Source organism: Nilaparvata lugens, chromosome 7 (assembly GCF_014356525.2).
Source record: "Nilaparvata lugens isolate BPH chromosome 7, ASM1435652v1, whole genome shotgun sequence".
NCBI classification, from domain to species: Eukaryota; Metazoa; Arthropoda; class Insecta; order Hemiptera; family Delphacidae; genus Nilaparvata; species Nilaparvata lugens.
This window is the reverse complement of record NC_052510.1, coordinates 51,511,097-51,537,390: the sequence shown is the minus strand read 5'-3', so window position 1 is coordinate 51,537,390 and position 26,294 is coordinate 51,511,097. Positions and strand designations below refer to the sequence as shown.

The window sequence follows — 26,294 nt, the reverse complement described above, 5'->3', positions numbered from 1 at the left end:
TTCTATGCTTTGTTTTAAAAGCGTACACTTTGATTTCACCATATGGCAATGATTGACGCCATTTATTCAGAGGCTAACCGTGACTTTGAAGGTCATTATTAGACCATCTGAGTTTATGAGATCACGCATGCATTCGATTTGACATTATTATGCATAATTGGATTGTAGTTTTCATTGTGTTCCATTATACTTCGCATTTCGCAATCTTTGAAGATCAAGGTCATCCGTAACTACTTCAGATCGTCTGAAGAGATCGTAGTAAACATTGCAAGGTACAAGAATAATGGGATTAACTCTATCAAACTATTAGTAGATACTACTAGTGTGTAGTTATAGTACTTGGATTATTATCATTCGTTGGATTCAATTTCAATTTCAAGTAATTTACAAAATCTGCAGTAGGTTCTTACAGGCGACTTATTATAGAAGGGAATATTTTCAATCAGGAATAATTACTATTCAATTGAACTCACAGTACTGAAGTATTTAGCGTTCTCAATACTGGATTACATGATACTATTACATGAAACTAGATAGCAGGCTAAGAAATCGCTTTGCTCGCACCACCAGAAGAAACAGCCAAGAAGGCAATGAGTTGGCTCGATTCGCTGAATTATGTCACTTTCAAACGCTCGACTTTGAAAAGCTCGAATCAATCAACTGATGAATTTGTAAACGCTGATTGTGGATGAATCTCGTGTAGTTTTGAAAGCACTGTCACAACCACCATTCATACACCATCATACAACATTATTTCAAGATCTTTGCTGAACCTGTGTACCAGATTGAAACTTTTTCTCCCGATTAGTTTTGAAAAAAAAGAAAAAAGCAGAAAACGGTCGAAAATCGTCAATTTTGAATACATCTTTAGTTCTGTAGCCCTCTTCAACAAAACATTACCAGACCTTAGGTAAACCCGTGTTTAGCATTAAACATTATGATTGAGAATTTTTCCCCATTATTACTCAAAAAAACCAAGAATATGTAAAAAATGGCAAATTTGAACCTTTCATTGGTATAATTTTGAAACTAGAATTTAGTTATTCAATACAACCTACGTAGCATATCAATTGACATTTGTTATTTATTGGAGTACGAGTACGAGAGTACAATATTTTCCATTGACCATTTCATCAATCTCTCATCTTGGTAGAGAGTTACTGGGAAGGATATTTTTAATATTCCTTCAAAAGAATGGACATTGATATGTCTAGAGCTCCGCCAATTTATGTAGATGCATTACAATATTATCTTGTATAGTTATTCCAAATTGATTTTTTTTTATATCATTGTACAGTTCAATAATTATTTTCTCAGTTTATGTTATGTAAATTCATCTAAAACTTTGCTATATTGTAAGCTATTGTATAAGTGTATAAGCCAGTATATATTTTAATCTACATGATTAAAGTACTCAATCAATCAATCAATCTTTTGGAAAAACTTGAGTTATTCAAGAAATATTGTTGAGAAAGCAATTGATTTTTCATCATTTCGGAAAAACCTCAATGGAAAATAACAAAATAGTGGAACCGAATTTATAAACTGTATTAAAAAAAAAACTTATCCAAGCTCTTTTTGGTTGCCTAGCAGGAGCTAACCATGAATATTCCAGTAACCAAATCATACTTCATTCTGAAACAAATGGTTCACAAGTACAGCCCTTGAAGCGACAGACCGCACATGGCAGCAGACAGACGCACGCAGACAAGAGGAGAAAAATCAAGAGTCAACAAGCAGATGTATGCAGACATACAGAGACAGACCTAGGGACTGATTTTTCCTACGTCTGTCTGCAGACGTGTGCAGACGTATTTCTGCTGCTATGCGCGTTCGCCTTTAGGACACCCGACTAACCAGGGTAACAGAGTACCGTAGGGAGTACACTTATTCAGTTTATAAGAGTGACTGAACACTGATCTGCAATGGAGCATTACAGGACGAGTATGGACCGAACTTTGGTGAATTGAGAAGCGAGAGAAGCGAAGGACCAAGTGACAAGGACAGAAGACGATCCTTGGAGGAGAGCAGCAGACTACTCAGAGGTCAAATAACCGTTAGTCGTCAGTTGTAGCCGGCAGTCTGCCTCCCCCCCCACAACACTTACTTTTCCACTTCATTTGGACAAAGAGTGAATCATGTTGAACTGTTCTTCAGCATCGGAATACTCGTAAGGCAGAATATCAAAGAAAGCATTGATAAATATGGGATGGAGATGAGGCAAATTTTATTAGAGTTATTGTTTCAATAATTTATATAGTTTAATTTGAATATAGAATACTCTGCAACTATCCTATCTAGATAGATGTTCTACTCAATTTGAACAAAGAATACATAATCTTCCACGCTTTGATGCTCTTGAATAACGAGCTGAGTATGAGTGAAAGCACACATATGATAAGTTTTAATTCCATTGAATTAGTTCCATTAAGTTTCAATTCCAATTTTATTGGACTTATTTTTATCTATAAATGCAATTTTCGAAGACTGTAGAGAATGACAAATATCGATAGCTCAAAACGATAATAAAATTTTGAGGCGCGAATCTATAAACCTGTAATCAACCAAACTTATGATAAACCACGGCACCCCTTTTACAAAGTAATAACTAGAATAGCTTCTTACAAAAATGAGACGTATTTTTCAATATGTTCCCAGTTGCTAAGATAAAAACGTCGAATAGAATAAAATTATTGAATCATCCCCCCATCTCAACCCATTTTCCTAATACTTGGGAAAAAAAACTTAAGGAACCTCAAACCTGTTACATTACTCAAAACTGATCCATGAAATAATGTAATAGAAGCTAATTGGAAAACAATGGAGAACTCAGGAATGTGATGAAAATTTAGAAGAAAATGGCCTTCTGAATTATGTGTTCCTTTGGAGATACAAAGTAAAAATTGTACAGACTGTTTTAAACTGATAATTTCCATTCAAGATTAACATCACTGATAAACAGTAATGTGGTTCATCTGCAACCAATCATACTTTATAGTGCAGGGCAAATATAAGTACGGTTTTAACCAAGGTACCAAGAATACATTGTATACATGTTGGGCTATTCTAGTACATTGGTTACAACGGTACGGTCATAGTGTTGAATAATTTCTAAAATGCAATCTACATTCCCTAGTTGGTATATTTTTATTTATTTATACATTAACCCATACAATATAATTCTCAACTATGAATGATTGGGAAAGGAACAACAGGCTTAAAGCCCAAAACTGTTCCTTTCCCAAATTTAGATAGAAATTGTTCAAAAAAAGGTTATGTTTACACTTCACGATTTTTGACCAATTTTTGGCTTCAAACTTTGTGAAATAATCACAATAAATTGTTTGTAAGCTTTCAGTGATTGATAAGATTAATATTGAATTCTAATTGAGTACTTTCATCGGTCTAAATTCAAAATTTCTAGTTTTAGGAAAGAAAATTGAGCTTGAAAGTAAAATGTAACCTATATATTTTGGAAACGTTACTGTAACAAAATTTGGAAGAAGAGCAGTTTTGGGCTAAGCCTGTTGCCCTCTCCCCGTCATTGCTAAATGATTTGTAATTGTATTTAAAAATGACATAATTTGTTTTTCTCAGAACAAGTAACTATTTTCTTCAACCACTCAACAGTTGGAGTGATTTTGAATAAATTCAAGACAAAATTAATAAGAGAATAGCATGTGGGTAGGTAAGTACAACATCCGCATGTGGTACAGAACTGGGCACCTAAATAATGCTCCTAGCAAGGGGGGTAGGAGGCAGGGAGGGACCTTGCCACATTCCAGGCCCGTTACTCGCGCGCTGTGGGAATGGTTTTATGTAATTGGAAAGAATGTAATGGTAATTTTATTGGTAGACGCAACTGGCGTGTCCTTGCCGTTTTATCGAGTACCGTATTTGAAGGTTAAAGCCGGCTCGTTTATTAGGATAATACAAGTCTTTCCCAGTAGCTTTGTTGTTGGTGCAGTAGTACCGTACCACTCAAATTAACCCGGATGATCTAACGGGTTGGATCGACTGTTCTTTGTTGATCAACTGTGTTCAAGATATTAATAGGTGAATGCTCTCAATTCTCAGTTAGGGATGTGATTCATCAAAATGTAATTTACGCACTTAAAAGAGCACCTCGACCATTATTAGTCGCCATTGTCAGAAACACTTTTTTCCCAAATAACTTCATTCCTATGACCAAAGTTGAACTATCAAATGCTTCATAAAACTTCTTCTCCTGATTGAGGATAGAATTCAGGAGCCTAACATGTCTATATGTATACACTATACTCTTTAATAAATTGATTGATTTATTTATTACAAGCCAGGTCTTGAAAAACCTATTGCATTTATAACATTACAACATTGCAAAATTACAAAATGATAATTGACCGAGCGTAGTGAGGTCTAAGATTCAAGTCGACGGTTTGGCATTTCTCTTAATGTTTAAATGTTTGAATATTAAAATTTTTATATGTTGCGCATTTACGGCGAAACACGGTAATAGATTTTCATGAAATTTGACAGGCATGTTCCTTTTTTAATTGCGCGTCGACGTATAAACAAGGTTTTTGGAAATTTTGCATTTCAAGGATAATATAAAAAGAAAAAGGAGCCTCCTTCATACGCCAATATGAGTAAAAATCAGACTATAGAATTATTCATCATAAATCAGCTGACAAGTGATTACACAGATGTGTGGAGAAGCCAGTCTATTGCTGTATTTCCATGAGGTCTATAGTTTCAATCAGGTACTTGTGGATGAGAATACTGCGTAAGGTCTACTGTTCACAGAACTACTAGTAAATTAATAAATAAAAAATATAATACTTCTAAATTTACAAAATAAGAAATAATAAGTAAACTAAGTTAGAAATAATTGAAAAATATAAAAGTAAGACAAAAAATTATAAACTCATTACAATTGAAAAATAGTTCATAATGATGAAGAAGGAAGAACATTGTAGACATGGATCAAGAACCAAGAATTCACCACTTAGAAAGCCGTGCCAAACCAAGTAGAAAAAAATAACAGGCTAATGATTGCTACAAGTATCTTTATATTGAACGGTATCTTTATTCTATGCACGGTATTTAGATGAAAATATACCATGATTCTATGTGGGTAGTTGAGCCAGTTACACACAAATCGATTTTTGGATTTTCGATTTTTTGCAGTCCTTTTGAATTCTACCAGATTAAACTGAATTTGACAAACATCATCTCTTCAAAACACCTATAAAACTACATACTTCTTAAAACACAAAGGAAAACATAGGTCATTTTAACCGATAAGCTCATATTAAGAATTTTATAGCTTTTCGTCTGGTTTTGAAGACTTTTTTCATGAAATATATCATCAAGCATCAATGAAATTAGTAATACTGCTAGGTTCCAGGGGGTGCACTCATACTGGAAAGCTGGTTTTCGAAAGCAAATTGTATAATGTACATCCAGGTAGTGGTTATCCATGTCTAATAATAAATAATGATTTTGTATATATACCGGTACACATTATTTAGATTATACCTACACATTATTATTATATATCTAGTAATGAATAAATTAGCGTTCCTGTTCTAGATTATTTTACAAGTAGATTGAGATATGTAGGTTAGCATACTAAATGAATAAAATATTTATTATATATCAAGACTCCGTGCCTTGAACTGATTGGTTATGTGCGATATAGGCGTGTCTATAGTGGGAGGAAAGGTACTACGATTGGCTGGCTTCACACTTAACCAGTTCTGCCACAACAACAGGACAAAAATGTGCATCGGTCAATCTGACCGATGTATTCCTATAGGTGATAATCTAATAGAATTTATAAGGACGGCAAAAAATCGAACGTCCAAAAATTGACGTGTGTAACTGGCTTTAGGCTAATCGTTACAAAGTATGAATCCGTTAGTACACGATCAAAATTCAATGTAATGAAAGAGCTTCAAATCCTGTCCATCTTCTTGTCAAACATTAGAAAAGATTTGAAGTAACTTCATCTTGAATTGGATACGATTCGATTGCATCTACATAATTGAAAGTTATAGATGAAACCTTCATTTCTTCAATAGGCCTGCATTAAAATAAGTCCTTATTATGAATGCAGGAGAAGTTATTGTGTGGAATTCATAGCATATTTTTCTTGCTTATTGCCTATTATTTTTCTGTTTTTATAATATTGAAAACATTCTATTCTTCTCCTGCTATATAGTTAACTAAGTTTCGACTCCCTCCAACAATTGATAAGTTTCTTCTTATGTTCTGTTGCATTTATTAACAAAGTTTTATTAAAATATAAGCAAGTATTGAATGAGAGAAAACGGTTAACTGTTAAAGTGTTGAGTTGTGTAACAAGGCATCTGAAGACTATCTGAAGAATTGAAGCAGGCAGAAGGATAGGCACCAACAGCTGAGAAGCTGGGAGGTAACCAGTCACCAGCTCCAACAACATTCTACGATAGGAGGTCATCCACTAAGCTACATCATCTGAAGGTCATCTTCTTTGGTGACACGGACTTACAAAGTGTTCAGTTTCTATCTATCTTCTTCTAAACAGAAGAGATCATACTGCTTAGTTCAGGACTATCAATGAAGACAGTACACGGATCTTATCATTAGATGTGGCAGTTAATCTGAGTCTGCCTATCTGAAGTACCATAGTGACTGGTGTAAACAGATGCAAATGTCATGTTTTATTCAAACAGGGACTTCGTTATTTACCGAATCTGTAAATATACAATACACGATTTTCGACACCATACACCAACAAGTGTATATGTTTCACACGATAACAGTAGTCTATGTTTTTTCATTAAATATTATAAAAAAAACGTTCAATGAATGTGTGAAACCGTTCATAGTTCCTGCCATGCAAATGATATAGCTGAAACATACAAATCATTCATATCAGGTGAAATCCTGTTCGTAAGAACTCTAAACTTGTATTGTAAAAGAGGGCACTTGACAGGCCCAACTGTGCTCAAAGACACTAAAAAAAGTAATTCTATTCTATTCTAAATTGAGGAGGGAAGCAGTAGTTATTTTATACCTTGTTTGATGACACAAATCAGGTAAGGATGACCTGATCAAATTTTATCAATAAGACTTTCCATGAATTTCTTGCAACCCAAATTTACACTTTTCATGTTGAATTACAAATACAAACTTCAATTTATCACCAGGAGCCAAATTGTTTTACATTTTTACTTTCAAATTTACAATAATTTTAATTCATCACCTGTAGCCATATAGTAGAAAACCTCAACTCAAGCATTAAGAATACATTCATATTTTCTATATTATTCCCGTTATGTTTTTTCAAAAAAATGTAAAAGGTCGTCGCTCCACGACAATCTAGGTTGGCCTGACATGGCAAGGCAAGGCAAGGCACACATCATTCGAATGCTAATGGCGAGGAAAGAGACGCATTGACTGACTGACGACCGCTACGCTACATACAGGACACCGTTTCTATATACATTTAGGTTACTCTACTATATAGCAGAACGGGCGGTAGCAACAAAGGCAAGAAAGCGGCGGCAAAAGAAAAAGAAATGGATGAGAAAGAAGGGAGAAGAAAGAGGAAATTGAGAGAAACAGTGGTGGCGATAGTTATGCAAATCGAGGGAAGGCCGTCGCCGATGTCGGCTGTGGGAAAAAGTCGCGCACTGCCAATGTGAACAGGAGCGAGAGAGAGGAAGAGTGACCCAAACTGATGGCGTTATGTAAATAAACGCCTTTAAAATAAGGCACAGCAAAAGAAGGCGGCGGATGACGATGCTGCTGCTGCTGAGCTGATAATGATTCAGCTGCTGCTGATGCTAGATTGGATCCAAACGTGGGGCACAACAAAGCTGCTGTGAGAGAAGTGTCTAAGGTCAATGCCCTGGTCGCTGTATAAATCCCTGTGCTAAACTCGCCAACTTCTTGGTTCTTGCCATGGCCAAAGATAAAAGGGGCAGACGCCCCGGGATGTGGGGGAAATAGTTGGCAATCGGCTCATTCTCTAGCCTTGGAAAACATGGCAATGGTCCATACAAAAAATTATTAGCATTTGGTTCCAAAATTTAAAATATTGATATTAAAATGTTATAGATTGCCAATCAATATCATGAATCTGTCAATATATTTGTAAAACGTTGATGGAGCCAAGATCAGTTGAAAAACAAATAGGAATATATAAGAACATTTATATTAAAGTATGGATAAAGTCATTGAGTTTCCGTGTGAAGAACGTGCTTGTGAGTCATATGAAATTAATTTCCATTGCATATTATTAAGGGCGGCTAAGAGGAATCCACCTAGCAGAAGAGGGTTTTACCCAACCTGGCCTTGACCTCGTTGGAGGCAGTTGAATTGTTGGATACTATAAACAATTTTGTACAGAGTAAGGCCGGTTACAGAGCTTGACCGACCGTCAGTGCGTACGTCAGTCGCGCTTCTCTTTTCCATAGATATTCCATGTATCCGTACAGAGCACAACTGACGGCACGCATGCACACGGTCAGGACCATGCGTTTTATACAGCGTACGAAGACCATCGGTCGAGCTCGTGCGCATCCGTTCCATCGGTCGACTGACGCGCTATTAAAGCAAATAGAAGCTTTCAGAGCTGTACTGATCAGTAGCCCGATCGCAACATAACCAATGTTCTGACACCTCTGCCCGACAATCAGCTGATATTGAATTGAATAGCATAATGAATGAATTCCATTAATAGTGTCATATTTGAATTCAGAGTTTTTCTATACATTTCTTCAATCATTTCTAAATTTTTTATTGAAAAAGTAATATATTATTAATATTACCTACATTTATTTGATCCATAGCTTAAAGTGACTTATATTTCTCGTATGTAAAATGACAAGTATTTCCAATGGTGATACAAGCTCGAAATAACTCATCAAAATTTCTGATGGACATTCTGAGGTAGTTGAAAAATGTATCTTCACCCCAAGCAATGATGTACATAACAGTACTAAATTCCCTTTGAAATGCTCTTTGGGCGACCATCGGGTGAACCTGATATTTACGTATTTTAATCATTCGTTTACGAAGATGATAAGCTGCAATAAAACAATCTGTAAAGGCGTCCTTTTTGTGAGTCAGGAAAACTGATATATATGGTCAGGATGGTGCATACGCACTGACGGTCGGTCGAGCTCTGTAACCGGCCTTATACAGTAGTGTGCAAGATCTGAAACCGTCATTTTATAACATTTTAGTGTACTCACCTAATTAATGTTCAACAGCACAGTGATCATCCAGTAGGGAACCGTCATCACTGAAAAAGAAAAAAAATGTCATTATAGTTTTGTTTGAAATTCGTTGATTATTTAGAGATGGGAGGCCATAGAAGACAAGTTTGATTTTTGTGTATAGATCCAGAGTTTCAAGATGAGCATGACTGTGACAATGCTACAGCAATGACGCAAATAATTTGAGATTTATGCAATGAGTTGGAGTGTGTTCAAAAACATGTGCAGTTTCATTCAATTCCACCTACAAAAGGAAATGTCACAAGGGTTTCTTCATCCATGTAACTGTATACAGCAGAAGGTTGTAGAAGAAGTAATGTTCCACTGTGTACTGTGATTTAATGTTACACGATGATGTTGCATTATTTAATCACAAGATACTTCGGAAAGGATATTAAGATAAATATTTTCTATAGAATAGGATGCATTCAACGCATCCTTATCTTTCCATTATGCATCTTATCTAAAGATGATCATTATCATTCAATTGGATTTTTATATGGATCTGGCAAAAGACTTAGTAACATTACAAAACACAATAGAGGAATATAATCAAATATGATACATAACTATATATTGTTGGTTCAAGAATTATCAATTTTTTGGAAATTCTAATTCATCAGGAGCAATCATTTTTCTTCTTATTTTCAAAAAATTACTGAGAAGACACAGACTGTGGTTAATCATGACAAAGTAAATTTAGCATTTCTAGAATGTATGAGCTATATTTGTAAATATTATTTGTTTTAAATGAAACTGACATCCTAGATACTATTCCTGGTCTAGACGACCATGAGAGATTTCGGCAGAGTATTTAGCAACTACTGATGCTCACACATGAAAACGTACTTGATTTGTCCGAGAATAAATTAAAAAACAAAAACAAATGGAAGGTCAGAGATAAAAGATCGTCCTCAGGAACAGTGCCAGATTAAATCACCAGGCTTGTTGGAATGTGAACTGGCCAAATCTCATTACAAACACGACACCTCAATGAATTTAAAATAGATTAAAAATGTTTTAGCAATCTGATGGTAATTTTTGAATTCACTTGGTTTTATATTTTCCCAAGGTTCTTATGAGGCAAATTTGAATTTTCAACAGGAAATCGTAGCATAGGAATGCAAAGGTCAGGTCTGGATTTCCCAATAGGGCGAGCGTATATGCACGACCGGAGAGAAGAAACCTTCTGGAAATAAAAATGAATAACCAAAACTCAACATAATATATTTTGAATTGACTGAAAAAATCAGGCTAATAAGACAGTCTGGTTTCAAAGCTCATTGGATCAAATGATATTCCGAAGAAGTATTTATCAACATACCAAAGAGCCCTTTATAACATTATTTATTAAGTCTTCAACAACTCATTTGCAATCAATGATTGAATGAAATTGATGTAGGAATGGTTGAATTTGTAGTCTACGCCTCCAAAGCAAAGCAGCTGTCTGATTGGTCAATGAGTTGATCAGTCGCCATTTTACCTTCACAGCTCACTACCAATAGGATGCAAGCAGCTTGACAATGTCATCGTCCAATGAGAATGCTCGATGATTGAGGGCGTGGCTTAAACTATGAAAAATCATGAAGTGTAAATATAACCTATTTTTGGACAATTTATATCTAAATTTGGGGAAGGAACAGTTTTGGGCTTTAAGCCTGTTGTTCCTTTCCCAATTATTCATAGTTGAGAATTATATTGTATCGATCAATGTATAAATAAATAAATATGTATAAATAAATAAATATTTTTTGTGTCTGGAGTTAGTTCTGCTTTTCTCCACAAGAATTATTTTTCTTCAAAATGTATACGAAATACAAAGTATGATACGATATAAAAATTAAGAAATGAGAAAGTATATTCTTTAAAAAATTTGGATCGTGATAATGGTGTTCAAGCAATCAACATAATAGACCTTCTAAATATTTTAAAAATATATTTTGGGAGAGTAACTCTAACTAGAGTGTCGTGGTCAAAGAAATATTTACCATTGCACTAAATAATAATATCTTCGCCGAATAATTGGCAATTCGATAAATTCTTAAATTGCATTGTATATTTTTTAATATAAATATGAAATAGTAAACTACATTATTATTCCATTTTTTGAGACTAGAGGAATTAGATTGATGTAACATAATATTTGTCAAAGGTAAATAAACAAAAACATTAATTATTGAAAATATTTGGGGGTTTCAAAATTTCAACAAATTCAAGTTTATCAAGTATTCCACAAAGCATATTTGAAATTTAAAAAAAAATGAAGTGAGCATTCATTTATTTTAATCAATACAGTACATTTATAAATTTGAAACAAATTTCAACTCGAATTTGAATTCAAAATTCTAGGTAAAAAATATAATGTGCTGCATAACATCACATTGTTTTTCCAAGTCAATAGTTAATGAAAGTAACCTGGAAGCTTTCAAACTTTTTAGCAAGTTCTCATTTCTCAAATTGAATTCAGCAGTTTCAATCCATGGTAGTCACCGGATAGATTTCGTCAGAAAGTAAAAAACAGTAAATCACTAACTGAGATGGCCGTAGATAGATTGTGTTGTTTCGTTTTGAAGGGATGGAAAACCAAAATGATTTCACAAAAATCTTGAATTTCTTAAAAATTCTCCCACATGACATTAATGTATTTCAAGAAGGGAAAAACAAAAAATATATAGTCAGCAGTCAGTTGATTTCACGAAAGTCTCAAATTTCTTAAAAATTCCCACACATGAAATCAATGTCGTATAAGAATGGGGACAACAATTTAGTCGGTATGAAATCAATGCCTCTTGGAATCTCTCACATGAAATCAATGTCTTTCAAGAAGGGAACAACAAATTTATTTATTTATTCATTTTAATTACATACAAAGGCTCACAGAAATCCATGAAGAACCTTATTTACACAAGTAACTGAAACAACAATATTCAACTTATCAACATTATGAAATATAGCCAAAAAGAAAAGAAAGCAGAAAGCATTTACACAGTTGAAATAATCATATAGGTAGATGATATTCTTATAATGGAAAATGTGAAAAGAAAGCAAGAAGCAATTACTCAGTTAAAATAATCAAATTAATTTCATTATTATAAAGATAAATGTGGGAACAACGTTGGTCAGTATGAAATCAATGTCTTTCAAGAAGGGAACAACAAATTCTGTCAGCAGTCTGTTGATTCCACGATAATCTAAATTTCTTAATAATCTCCTAAATGAAATCAATGTCTTATTACAAGAATATGAACAATAATATTTAGTCAGCATGGAATCAATGCCTCATGGAATCTCCCACATAAAATCAATGTCTTTCAAGAAGGGAACAACAAATTCAGTCAGCAGTCAGTTGATTTCACGAAAATATCAAATTTCTGAAAAAAATATCACACATGAATCAATGTCTACAACAATTCCTGGAATTCACAAAAATGGATTCTCCCACATGAAATCAATGTCTTTCAAGAAGGGAACAACAAATTTAGTCAGCAGTGCTTCGGTTGAAATGGTGTTGTAGGTGGTACGGCGACGACGGTGTATTCTGGGAGCCGTCAACTTCGGAACGATTGAAGTGTGGGGGAGGGGAGGAGAGAGTAGTAAAAAGGGGACGAGTCAAATAGGAACCGACTCAGCCGGGGGGGTCAATGACCAGAACAGTCTGGTAGTGAAGTAGTGGTAGATCCCAGTGTCATTGCCAAGGCTGAAGATAGCGGCTGAGTGAGAGAGAGCGCTTCAGATGCCACTCATGCGCACAACGCGGCTGAGTGAGAGCGGTAACATCGATAACCCCATGTCGGGACCCCGGCCAAACCAATTCCGACGGGCCATTTACATTGAGTACCTCTGCTATGTTCATATCAGGTTGGAGACAGCACACTCATGAGAAGTTTGATTACAATTATAATTTTGGAAACCCCTGAAATCCTTGCTTGAACCCAAAGGAAAATAAGGATATATTGATTGAAATGTCAAGATAGTCAAGAATCATAAATAATAATTATCAAATCAATAAAAAGTGTTCAGCTTGTGGAAGCAAAACGGGTAAGGAAGGAAGTAGAATATCGGAAATGCTTTTCACTATTCACTAGAGAATTCCCTGTTGAGGGTCATAATATATTTGTTTCTAATGGCATTTGGATTTCCCAGCAAAACCCTTTGATCACTGCACTTACAGGTTCTACCTCATTTTCTCTCATTTTGCATTGCTGTTACTTAAAAGTGTAAAATTTAACTGAGACAAATAACAATTAATTTGAATAGTTCTAGGTTAAATTTCATCTCTTTGATTTATGATGAATACTATTATACGGCCAATTTATGTCATTAAGCTGAACCAATTATATATTACACGATGCCAAGTTCTTAGTTTGTTTCAGTATTGGCACAGACGACCAGGCTTGAATCTGTGGTGTAGCATGGATGAAAATTTTCCAAATCATGATCAAGTGGGACCTGAGAGGCCAAATGACAAACAGGCTTGAATCTCTGGTATAGCATTAATAACTATTTTCTCCAAATACCTGCGAACTGAGAGGTCAAATGACTAGGATTTAAAAACACTTTTTCGCCACACTGCACAGAAAGCAGCTGTTTTCCAGTCCCTACGTAGATCTGAAAAACATTGTTTGCAGACGACTCTCGTCTGACGTCAGAACAGGTTTCTTTCCAGCCTAGGCCGGAAAGAGTACCCTTTCCAGCCGCTAACATGGAACTAAGAAAGGTGATCAAAAAACAGCTGATCAAAAAACTTTTCATTACTTGTGTTCATTATTCAATAATTAAAACATTTATAATAATATCATCTTATTGTCATTTGAAAGAATAAAAAAATATAAACTCAACCTCCCACATAATTGAACATCATATTTTAGGTTATTTAGACAAATCAGAATAAAAAATAAAAATACTTGGACAATTTCCTGATATTCAGATTACCTCAGATTTGATAGAGCTATCACCTTCCACTTCTGCATTCGGAAGTGCTTAGTGAACAACTATTCTCATATATATATATATATATATATATATATATATATATATATTATATATATATATATATATATATATATATATTGTTTATTTTTGTGTGTGGCGAAAAATAGCGTTCGCACCACGGGCAAAAATGTTTTCCGGCTCTCAATCTTTTCCGGCTCTTTGAAAACCGATTTCGAGCCGGAAAAATCTCATTTTCTGCTCTAGGTGCGAACTGCGAAATATACTATTTCAAGAGAATAATGTGAAATAGAAACTAAGATTATAGTTAATATAGATTACAGTACTAAGAAAACTAAGGTAACATTACTATCCAAGGAAACAAAAGTGATGTTGGTTATGTCATTCATTGATTTCAAAACCGGCGCACTGAGTTTCGTGACGACACAGAAAACGGTCAACGAAAGCATCTGTGTGGGCATTACATCATGTACTCTATTCCTTCCACAAACCTCATTTCTCTCTTTCACACTCACTACCTCTTTCACTTCCAATATCACTCTGGTTTTCTGTAGAGCACCCACGCAATGTCATGCCGGTAACGAGCTCTAAATTCGTCCACCGGAACATTATTTGAACTTCCTCTACCCAATTTCAAGGTCATAATGGAAACAAACGCAGGCTGAGTGGGGGAGTTGCATTAAACAAGCCTTCCTTTCCAACCTTGCACATCAAAGCGCAATGCATATCACATTGTCAATGTCACTGTGCGGGATCTGAGCACGTCACTTAGTTGGTACAAATGATACGATAACTATCATCCAACAAGAGACTCATGATGCGTGTGCTCATAAATCTAGAGGCTCATAAATCTAGTTGTCCTTGATTGATACGAAGTCTCCGTGCGAAGTATATAGAACTGCATAATCATTTCCATAACAGTGACTACAGGATTTTTTTTAAAATATTTTTTATGAATATGAATAGAGGAAAACAACTACTGCCTCTGCGGATTACCAATACTAATAGATGTACTTGCGGATAGACTCAACTTATTTCGGTCTATGTGTAACCTTATCTAAATTGGGAAAGGAATAACACAAGGTTACCTTATTTATTCTCTCCCTATCATTTTTTATGATGTACTCATTGTATGAATCAATAAAGAATAAATAAGGGTATTAGTTATTGTACAATCAATTTCACACCATGCTTTACTATACTTTAATACTATTACTTTAATATTATAATTTACATACTATTAATTTATTATAATTGGACCACACCGAAATCCATCTCAATATTACAACAAGACTCATTACATCTTGATTTTTGGAAACTGTTTTCTGCATAAATAATTGAAGCTCTCAAATTATTACATCTTGATTTTTGAAAACCGATTTCGAGCCGGAAAAATCTCATTTTCTGCTCTAGGTGCGAACTGCGAAATATACTATTTCAAGAGAATAACGTGAAATTGATACTAAGATTATAGTTACTTACTAAAGTTAATATAGATTACAGTACTAAGAAAACTAAGGTAACATTACTATCCAAGGAAACAAAAGTGATGTTGGTTATGTCATTCATTGATTTCAAAACCGGCGCACTGAGTTTCGTGACGACACAGAAAACGGTCAACGAAAGCATCTGTGTGGGCATTACAGCATGTACTCTATTCCTTCCACAAACCTCATTTCTCTCTTTCACACTCACTACCTCTTTCACTTCCAATATCACTCTGGTTTTCTGTAGAGCACCCACGCAATGTCATGCCGGTAACGAGCTCTAAATTCGTCCACCGGAACATTATTTGAACTTCCTCTACCCAATTTCAAGGTCATAATGGAAACAAACGCAGGCTGAGTGGGGGAGTTGCATTAAACAAGCCTTCCTTTCCAACCTTGCACATCAAAGCGCAATGCATATCACATTGTCAATGTCACTGTGCGGGATCTGAACACGTCACTTAGTTGGTACAAATGATACGATAACTATCATCCAACAAGAGACTCATGATGCGTCTCATAAATCTAGAGGCTCATAAATCTAGTTGTCCTTGATTGATACGAAGTCTCCGTGCGAAGTATATAGAACTGCATAATCATTTCCATAACAGTGACTACAGGATTTTTTTTAAATATTTTTTATGAATATGAATAGAGGAAAACAACTACTGTCTCTGCGGATTACCAATACTAATAGATGTACTTGCGGATAGACTCAACTTATTTCGGTCTATGTGTAACCTTATCTAAATTGGGAAAGGAATAACACAAGGTTACCTTATTTATTCTCTCCCTATCATTTTTTATGATGTACTCATTGTATGAATCAATAAAGAATAAATAAGGGTATTAGTTATTGTACAATCAATTTCACACCATGCTTTACTATACTTTAATACTATTACTTTAATATTATAATTTACATACTATTAATTTATTATAATTGGACCACACCGAAATCCATCTCAATATTACAACAAGACTCATTACATCTTGATTTTTGGAAACTGTTTTCTGCATAAATAATTGAAGCTCTCAAATTATTACATCTTGATTTTTGGAAACTGTTTTCTGCATAAATAATTGAAGCTCTCAAATTATTACATCTTGTTTTTTGGAAACTGTTTTCTGCATAAATAATTGAAGCTCTCAAATTATTACATCTTCATTTTTGGAAACTGTTTTCTGCATAAATAATTGAAGCTCTCAAATTATTACATCTTCATTTTTGGAAACTATTTTCTGCATAAATAATTGAAGCTCTCAAATTATTACATCTTCATTTTTGGAAACTGTTTTCTGCATAAATAATTGAAGCTCTCAAATTATTACATCTTGATTTTTGAAAACTGTTTTCTGCATAAATAATTGAAGCTCTCAAATTATTTCATGAATTCTATCATGAAAGATTGGTCACAAAGATGGTGAAATTCTACACTCCATTGGAAATTGAAGAGGATAATTTTCAGAACTCTCATTCCAATTTATAGAAGAAAAAATATTTTCACAATACTGAATTGAAGATTACCAAGAGATGACTAATGAGGAGTATGACTTGTACAATGACTAATGAGAAAGAAGACTTGAATGATTTTTATCATCGTAATATTCAAGAGGAAAAGTTCTACAGGAAATTCCACAGTAGTTGATCTGTGTGGGTTGGTATCGTTATGTTGGGCAGTGTTTTAAATCGATAGGCTCTGTTAGCGGTTTCATTACCTCTTCCACAATACGTGTGAGACTGCGCACTTCTCCCAAATCTTCTCTTTTCTCCGCCCCCTTGCATTCATCCATAGTCGTCAGTTTCCCCTTCACCCTCTTCCCTTACACTTTCCCTGACCTGCGTACATCTCCCATCGTATTCCTATTTTTAGCTCGTTCGTTTCGAAAAAATTTCAAGGATGTCATCGAATTTACGAGCTGCGAAATCCTCCTCCATTCCGAGCTACCATTCAATCCCTTCTTACCATGACATTTTTTATAAAATTCTTTTCAGATGAGACATCCAGCTTTATTTAACGAATTGGAAAAAGGGAAGATATTGAAGCTCTTGACAAGTTTCTATTAATGAATCCGAAGGAAGAATTTCTCGCAAAAATATTGAGATAAGGGGGAGAGACATAAGATTGAAACTGAAATCTAGATTGAAAAAATTAGTTTGAGATTAAGATTGAAATCTAGATTGAAAAATATAGTTTGAGATTAAGATTGAAATCTCGATTGAAAAATCTAGTTTGAGATTAAGATTGAAATCTCGATTGAAAGATCTAGTTTGAGATTAAGATTGAAATCTCGATTGAAAGATCTAGTTTGAGATTAAGATTGAAATCTCGATTGAAAGATCTAGTTTGAGATTAAGATTGAAATCTCGATTGAAAGATCTAGTTTGAGATTAAGATTGAAATCTCGATTGAAAGATCTAGTTTGAGATTAAGATTGAAATCTCGATTGAAAGATCTAGTTTGAGATTAAGATTGAAATCTCGATTGAAAGATCTAGTTTGAGATTAAGATTGAAATCTCGATTGAAAGATCTAGTTTGAGATTAAGATTGAAATCTCGATTGAAAGATCTAGTTTGAGATTAAGATTGAAATCTCGATTGAAAGATCTAGTTTGAGATTAAGATTGAAATCTCGATTGAAAGATCTAGTTTGAGATTAAGATTGAAATCTCGATTGAAAGATCTAGTTTGAGATTAAGATTGAAATCTCGATTGAAAGATCTAGTTTGAGATTAAGATTGAAATCTCGATTGAAAGATCTAGTTTGAGATTAAGATTGAAATCTCGATTGAAAGATCTAGTTTGAGATTAAGATTGAAATCTCGATTGAAAGATCTAGTTTGAGATTAAGATTGAAATCTCGATTGAAAGATCTAGTTTGAGATTAAGATTGAAATCTCGATTGAAAGATCTAGTTTGAGATTAAGATTGAAATCTCGATTGAAAGATCTAGTTTGAGATTAAGATTGAAATCTCGATTGAAAGATCTAGTTTGAGATTAAGATTGAAATCTCGATTGAAAGATCTAGTTTGAGATTAAGATTGAAATCATGATTGAAAAATATAGTTGAGATTAAGATTGAAATCTCGATTGAAATAGTTATTTGTGCAACTAGTGCGCAAAGTGACAGTTTGCTGCACCGAAAGAAAAGTTTACGCCCGAGCCGTAGGCGAGGGCGGAATGGTTTCTTGAGTGCAGCAGAGGAACTTTGCGCACATATTTCACATTAAAATTTTCCTACAGTTACTATTGAATATGAGAAGTGGTTGATTATGGGTGAAATGATGGCTGAAATCCATCGAATGTTTGTGTGTGTGATGCTGTTATTAATAAAAACCTTAATTTATTTAAAATTGAATAATGTAGTAGTAAATGAATGAAGGCGGCTGTCGCTGTCATCGTTCTCCACTACTGCCATATTATAACGTGCACCACAGTCACTGTTACCAACTTCATTTTGATTTTCCTGCACTGGTGCTCCATATAACCTACTAACTATTTTACGTTGTCATGTTGCAAATCTGGAGTGCAGAAAAAAATTTTCCCGCACTAGAGCGGAAAAGTGATTCTTTGCGTTCTGTAATCAGTGCAGGAATGGCCACTTTTCAAGGTAACTTTAGGAAAAATCAATTTTTCCGGTTTGAATGGGTAAGCCTTGCAGAAAATAGAATCACAGGCAATAATAAAGGGTTGTATTCAGATCTGAGACGAACAAGAGACGAAAGATGGACAAGAGGAATATTGGACTGGTACCCACGAACAAGGAAAAGAAACAGAGGAAGACCGATGGTACGAGGAGTTCCGACGAGTATGCGGCGGAGCAACCTGGAAGAGAGTCGCACAAGAAAGACAGGTGTGGGAGAGGATCAAGGAGGTCTAGCTCTACTGGGAATGAACGAAGGACTCTCAATTAATCCTAAAAATAGGATACCCCAGCAGCTGCTGAATTGCCAAGATTGAAAACAAATATGTATGCAAAAGGTAAATAATTTGTAAATTTGTGCAATAAAAGGGTTATTTATTTATTTTATTCAGATCTATGCTGTTATGTTGTTACTTATTCTGGTTTTGTCGTGGAGTATCATTTCATATATACCTTCAACATTATTAGTCTAAACAAATATCATTTATACAATATTGTTTTGTGGTTGAAAAGCTTTAATGTTCCCTAAGGGCGAACGCACAAAGTAGCTCACAGACAAAGAGAAAATCCCTCCCCAGGTGTTCGAATGTTGCAAAACACACAGACGTCTGTCTGCATATGTCTGTTATGTCAGCATGCAGACATTATATTTTTCTCCATCTCACTCATGTTGCAACACACACAGACGGCCGTCTGCCTGCATTTGTCTGCTGAAGTCAGCATCCAGACATTTGATGTTTTCTTTATCTCTCTGTTAGCGGTTTCATTACCTCTTCCACAATACGTGTGAGACTGCGCACTTCTCCAAATCTTCTCTTTTCTCCGCCCCCTTGCATTCATCCATAGTCGTCAGTTTCCCCTTCACCCTCTTCCCTTACACTTTCCCTGACCTGCGTACATCTCCCATCGTATTCCTATTTTTAGCTCGTTCGTTTCGAAAAAATTTCAAGGATGTCATCGAATTTACGAGCTGCGAAATCCTCCTCCATTCCGAGCTACCATTCAATCCCTTCTTACCATGACATTTTTTATAAAATTCTTTTCAGATGAGACATCCAGCTTTATTTAACGAATTGGAAAAAGGGAAGATATTGAAGCTCTTGACAAGTTTCTATTAATGAATCCAAAGGAAGAATTTCTCGCAAAAATATTGAGATAAGGGGGAGAGACATAAGATTGAGACTAAAATCTCGATTGAAAGATCTAGTTTGAGATTAAGATTGAAATCATGATTGAAAAATATAGTTTGAGATTAAGATTGAAATCTCGATTGAAATAGTTATTTGTGCAACTAGTGCGCAAAGTGACAGTTTGCTGCACCGAAAGAAAAGTTTACGCCCGAGCCGTAGGCGAGGGCGGAATGGTTTCTTGAGTGCAGCAGAGGAACTTTGCGCACATATTTCACATTAAAATTTTCCTACAGTTACTATTGAATATGAGAAGTGGTTGATTATGGGTGAAATGATGGCTGAAATCCATCGAATGTTTGTGTGTGTGATGCTGTTATTAATAAAAACCTTAATTTATTCAACATTGAATAATGTAGTAGTAAATGAATGAAGGCGGCTGTCGCTGTCATCGTTCTCCACTACTGCCATATTATAACGTGCACCACAGTCACTGTTACCAACTTCATTTTGATTTTCCTGCACTGGTGCTCCATATAACCTACTAACTATTTTACGTTGTCATGTTGCAAATCTGGAGTGCAGAAAAAATTTTCCCGCACTAGAGCGGAAAAGTGATTCTTTGCGTTCTGTAATCAGTGCAGGAATGGCCACTTTTCAAGGTAACTTTAGGAAAAATCAATTTTTCCGGTTTGAATGGGTAAGCCTTGCAGAAAATAGAATCACAGGCAATAATAAAGGGTTGTATTCAGATCTGAGACGAACAAGAGACGAAAGATGGACAAGAGGAATATTGGACTGGTACCCACGAACAAGGAAAAGAAACAGAGGAAGACCGATGGTACGAGGAGTTCCGACGAGTATGCGGCGGAGCAACCTGGAAGAGAGTCGCACAAGAAAGACAGGTGTGGGAGAGGATCAAGGAGGTCTAGCTCTACTGGGAATGAACGAAGGACTCTCAATTAATCCTAAAAATAGGATACCCCAGCAGCTGCTGAATTGCCAAGATTGAAAACAAATATGTATGCAAAATGTAAATAATTTGTAAATTTGTGCAATAAAAGGGTTATTTATTTATTTTATTCAGATCTATGCTGTTATGTTGTTACTTATTCTGGTTTTGTCGTGGAGTATCATTTCATATATACCTTCAACATTATTAGTCTAAACAAATATAATTTATACAATATTGTTTTGTGGTTGAAAAGCTTTAATGTTCCCTAAGGGCGAACGCACCAAGTAGCTCACAGACAAAGAGAAAATCCCTCCCCAGGTGTTCGAATGTTGCAAAACACACAGACGTCTGTCTGTCTGCATTTGTCTGCTCACGTCAGCATGCAGAAATTATATTTTTCTCCATTTCACTCATGTTGCAACACACACAGACGGCCGTCTGTCTGCATTTGTCTGCTGAAGTCAGCATCCAGACATTTGATGTTTTCTTTATCTCTCTGCTGCCGTGTGCGATTACCTTAAGATCAGGCTCATTTTGTGACTTCATTAAACGCTCCTCAAACCTTCGTTCTGGTGTATCAAATGATTAGTTCACATTAGGTTATTTCTCCATGACTCAATTACTTGAGCTGACTCAACTTATTCAGATCAATCGAAACTTCATGGCATGATAGAGGCCAGCAACAGCATTGAATACATTTAGATGTATTTAGATTTCAACTTGAAAATTACCTAAGTTAGGGTCGAAACTAGTTGTTGAACTATTTTAAAGTTTTTTTTCAAATATAGGGTACTTCAAGTTTTTATATTGTTTTTATTAATTTTTTATATTTAGATTTTTACATTGTGCAATCCTAGCTGTTCAGTTTGCTTCAACCCTGGAAAGAATGTTTTGACTGAAAAAACGAACATGATTAGTCCTTCCGAATAAGTCAAACGTAAGTATACGGTGAACCTTTTTCTCTCCAGATGATATTAGACAATTATTAGAACAAGACTGAATCTCATCCATACATTCCTGGACCAGATCATAACAGATCAGGAATCTACTTTTCAAAAATGACGGCCTAATGCAGTTAAATATTTTCATTTTTAAATGGAAATAAAATATGAAATGGAATTTTATTTATGGAAATAAAATTCCATTTTTGAAAATAGGACATGAATTTCAAGGTAATGCTACAGAATAATAAAGGATAGAAAAATTCATTATTTTGAAAAATGTTCAGATAATGGACAGCAAAACCTTCATCCTTGGACAACCTATCACTCGAGTGAATGTTGCATGTAAATATGTTTAAAATTTATGTGAATTGAACATTCGTGGGGCGAGCAAGATGTTAGAGTGCTCAGAAGAGAATTTTTATGTTCACGTCGAAAGCTCAATCTATCTCTGGAATACTGAGAAGATTTTCATGTAAATGCTTCTCATGAATGATTATAGAACCTCTTAACAGATTTTCTAAAGATATCTGGCAACTATCCAATTCAAACGACTTGTACAAGGGTCTGGAAGTCTACATTACAATATTATGAAATATACGTACAGAAGAAAATGAGGATTACAATTTGACAATATACACACAGAGTTTACGTGAGGAGCTGTAGAGGTTTCACAGAGCAAAGTTGTGAGTAGCTTTCAAATGAGATGAAAATAGGAACGTTAATTTTCATAATAATATTATGATTTGAACATCGATGTTTCTTTAGGAGGTACTGTAATAGTTAAAATAATGATAGTTTTGTGAAACCATTTCTAAATCGATTAATTCTATATTGATGAAACGTATTATACTTAACGAGAGTAATCGATGTTTCTTTAGGAGGTACTGTAATAGTTAAAATAATGACACGTTTTGTGAAACCATTTCTAAATCGATTAATTCTATATTGATGGAACGTATTGATAAACTTAACGAGAGTAATAATGCGGAATCAGAGGACAATAAAGTATGCTAGTCGAGAGTTAGAGGGTGCACCTTTTTGGAACAATATCCCAGTGCACAGGTAGCGCAGCCCCGTCTCCTTTCTTTTCCCCGATAAAACTTTAAACGATTGACGAATGGAGCAGAACATTTGAACAGCAAAGGTTTAAATATTTCTTTGTTCTAGCTGAGACAGTATTCATAATTGCTGAAATCTTAATGGAGATTCAAGAGAATTACATCAAACCCTACTATGAGATACATCAATTTAATAAGGCATTTATTTCAATTTGATAACATTTTACAATATTATATACTTACTTGACATATCATCTCACACCGTTTTCAAGTTGAAAAATCATTTTATTTGTGAATAGCAAGCTAACCTGTAGACAAAATCCAAAGGAGTTATACAGTTACTTCTTTAGATAGGAGAGAAGCAGCACTCTCCAAGCAGGCAGATGAAGAATTGAATAGTGTAATGTAGGGGAACGCGGAATTCGCTAACTGGAATTTGGCTAACTGTGGTTGTGGAAGTGACTGGCTAGGAACTCACTGATTCTGTCACAGACAGGATTGGCTAACTCTGGAACCCGCTGATTCTGGCCAGAGAATTGTGGAGAATTGGAAATGGCTAACTTTGGAAGTCGCTAACTCGCAACTCACTGATTATGACGTCATCGTTTTCACCTTTCTCCTTTCGTCATCGTCTCCTCATCATCCTCATCCACCTTCACCAACCCCTCTACAACCACAAGCTCCTTCTCCTACTCCTACTCCTCCTCCTCCTACTCCTTCACCTCCTCCTCCTCCTTGTCATCATTATCCTCCGGCCAAATTATCATTTCTTTATATAATATTCTAGAGGTATTGAATATATTGCCATGATTGAATTCTTATTATTGCTGGGGTTCCTGTTCTATTATATGAATCTATTCATTCTATTATTATTGTTTTGTCATAATAACAAATTATTCTGATTTTATAACTTTGGCATAGCTTTGTACTAATGATAATAACATTGTTGTTATTATTAGTACAAATGTTATTATATTATTATTATTATTATGACATTTGAAACAGTAATAATAGAATTATTTGAATGAATTTGAATTCGAATTAATATTGTATAATATTACATCAATAGAATTAAATATGATAATAACATTGTTGATTGTTGTTATTATTATATATTCGTTTTAACTCTGTTCTGTAACTATTATTCAGATATTTTTAATTCAATTACATTTATTGAATGAGCGTTAGCGAGTTGACTTGAGCCGCGTTTGGACCGAAGTTATTGACAAAATTTTAACCTAATCTCTATACAGAGTGTCCACTGAATCAGGCTCAGGAAATCCCCGTACATTCCCCGTATATTTCACGTTCTTCCCGGTTTTCCTTGCTGGTTGAAACACATGTTTATTGGAAGAATATAATATTCTCAAATAACAATCTCAAAAGTGCAAAAGTATGTTATTCATCAAAATTTAGCACCATTATACGATTATAACTATGTATTTTGAATAATACAAAAAAGACAATTTAGAAGAAAAATCGAAACTCGCTAATCTACCCTTTACCCTTTAAAACATTATAGTCCAGTCACTACCGGTATATACATTGGTGTTTGCAATATATATTTTAGTTTGATTTTTCAATAAATCGTTTGGATACATTAGAGAATTGTAGAGTCTAGAATCAATATTTCATGCAAAATTTTCAATATCCTCTAACCCGAGACCGGAGAGCGCACATAATCACGCCCAAAGGGATTTTGGATTATACATTTGAATTGTAGCAATCAGAAGATTTTGTTGATTGAAAACTAAAATTCATTAAAATTGATTATTTTGTTGAAATTTCACTCGTTTTTGTGACTCAGAACACATTACATATAGATTGATCCCTCACATAGTATATTTTCTACTATTTGATTCTGTACATATCTTCTGTACATGAATTCGTAACAACTGGTTGAATCAGACTGACTCAAAACAAACCTTTCACATACCAGATTCTGCTAACCATAATAGTATCCTCACTGCAAGCTTTTCTCACTTGAAAACGTTTCATTACTCAGAAGCGAATAGTGTTATCAAATTAGCACCTCCATTCGACAGAAAAGTTCTCTTCCCAAGTTCCCTTGAAAGGCAGAATGTCAAGCTATGTGTTAAGGTGTTTGATGAGAAAAATGTAGCAGCTTTAAAAGAATGCAACATTCAAAATGAAAATTTTGAAACCCATGGAGAAAATCCATGCTAATTGTGAGCTCATAGAGCATCAAATTCTCTTCAATTTGATGTATAATTCCACACTTTTACGCATTTCCCTACGACTTTTGCAGCAGCTTTATCTAGTGTTGAATATGAAATTTCCAGTTTTGCAACAATTGACCAATTGACAAATGAATTTTGAAGGAGTGTTTTGAACACTATTTTTGACTCTGCAGCGTTGTTGATACTAGTTAGGAGGAGAACATATCAGAAGTCCCCATCCATACCCCATTTTTTGAAGTGATGAGGGTGATTTAAATGTTGCATTCTTTAGCTTTTTTCTTCCACGCTTATATCTTTGCAACAATGCGTTCAACCAAGATAACTGCTCTAAATTAAGTTCGATAAATTCTCTACAATTCCTGTTGAGTGGAGTTTTGTGATATTTCCAACAGTTTTCGAGAAATCCGGTCTTGAAAGTATGTACCTAATTGTTGGAATAACAGGCTTCCATCAAATTTTTGAATTTTTTTTATTCAAAGTATGGAAGGTATAGAAAAAGTCGTGGAATGAATATTGTAGGGAATTATGTAAGCTTCAATGTTTTATTGCATAGTCATATCCGTAAGATGTATAGTTTTCGAGTTATATGCAAGAAACCAAAAAATTGGACTTTTGAACCACCACCACCACCCCCTCAGCAAAGTGGGTAGAGATGGGGACTTTCGATATGTTCAC

General features: G+C 34.7%; 1 protein-coding gene across 2 annotated transcripts in view; it reads right to left on the bottom strand.

The window, feature by feature from the left end:
- Nucleotides 1-26,294, bottom strand: part of LOC111046457 (nuclear hormone receptor FTZ-F1 beta) — a 90,147-nt gene that overhangs the window by 31,707 nt on the left and 32,146 nt on the right. For both annotated transcript variants that reach the window (XM_039433057.1, XM_039433056.1), the window contains exon 2: nucleotides 9,228-9,277. The gene's annotated coding sequence lies outside the window, so the exon portion shown is untranslated. The remainder of the gene's footprint in view (nucleotides 1-9,227; nucleotides 9,278-26,294) is intronic.